We start from the raw sequence: 1,657 nt of genomic DNA on the forward strand, positions 1-1,657 counted from the left end.
CTCTGCCTCCATCTCTGGCATCACTGCTTCTCTGGGTAGGGTCCCGCACTCTGCTCTTCTCCCTTGATGGTCCCACGGTCCTCCTCTCCTGGACTGCAAGATGAACCACTCCCCTCCTTTTGTTACAAAATGTCTATCTTTACATATCCAACAATTGCAATCAGTCCTGATATCAATTATTCACTATTGAACCACAAGAATCTTATCCCCATCTCCTTTCACCAGCCCCATCTAGACAGGTTGGAAACCACTCAGTGGAGATTCTACCTTCCCCTGTGCCCTCTGAAACTAAGATCCCTCTGGAAAACTTGTAAGCCAGTCACTTCATGCCTTTGTAGCCCCCTCCCCGCCCATTTTGGGTAACCAATGTCTAACTTGCCCATCCCTGTTAACCCTGTGTACAGAGGAGTGGGAATGATCCTTGCTGTAAAAATACGTTCCCTCTTTTAAGCCACTATATCCATAAGTATAAGTCAAGTTCATCAAATTGTAGTAGATTATACTTTTTTTTACCCACTTCTTCCTCTAGTTGAGTTCTGATCGTCCACCTGTAGAAACTAGATCAAATGGGTACTATCTGCAAGTATGGGTGTTCTTGTGCATCTCCACTCACTTCATATCAGCTGGACATTTCACTCTCCGCTCTAGTCCTTGGTGGCTTTGTCCCTGCCATGGGCTCAGGTTTCTCCAGGTCTCAATCCAGGTTGACAGGAGTCTACTGAACATGGTCTGACTTAGCCCACAGCTTCATTGTGGTTTTCCTCCCACTTCCCCTTATCGGTAGACCAACATGGTCACCATCAAGATTACATGCCTGCTCATGTATTCCCTTTGAGTTTCAGTCTTGGAAGGGAGTTTGCCTTGAGGGGATCTCATTACATTTTATTGCTGAATAATATTCCTATTGTGGGATGGTACAGGACTACAGCAGTGATTTGTTCTGTTGTACATAGGGTCACTAGGGTGGAACCAACTCCATGGCATCTAACAACAACAATACAATATCATATGTTGTTGGAAATTTGGGTTATTTCCATTTTGGGGATCTTATTTTATTTTTTTAATGTGCCAGACTGCAAAGCCATTTGAACTGCAAGGTTGGCAGTCCAAGCTCACCAGCTTAACAGCTTACAAGCTTAACAGCTCCTCAGAAACCCTATACAGGGTTGCTATGGGTTGGAATCAACTTGATGGCACTCAACAACAATTTTATTTTTAAAAAGGTGCTACAAACATTTCTTGTACAAGTGTTTTGCAAATAATCCTTTAATTTCTCCTGGCTAAATATCTAGGAGTGACTGTCAAGTAGTTTTCCATCCCCTCCACTCCTCAGCAGTATGTGAACTTCCTATTTGTTCCACATCCTCTTGACACTTGGTGTTGTCAGTCTTCTTACCCTTGCTACCCTCGTACACCACCACTCATCTGTCAGTTTGTCATACTGTGAGTTGCTGTGATTCTGGAAGCTATGTCACCGGTATTTTAAATACCAGAAGGATCACCCATAGTGGACAGGTTTCAGATGAGATGGGTTATATGAAGAAAAATGTAGCATCAGGATTGGAGGAAGACTCATTAACAGCCTGTGATATGCAGATGATACAACCTTGCTTGCTGAAAGTGAAGAGGACTTAAAACATTTACTGATGAAGATCAA

Source organism: Chrysochloris asiatica, unplaced genomic scaffold, assembly GCF_000296735.1.
Source record: "Chrysochloris asiatica unplaced genomic scaffold, ChrAsi1.0 scaffold00047, whole genome shotgun sequence".
NCBI lineage: Eukaryota > Metazoa > Chordata > Mammalia > Afrosoricida > Chrysochloridae > Chrysochloris > Chrysochloris asiatica.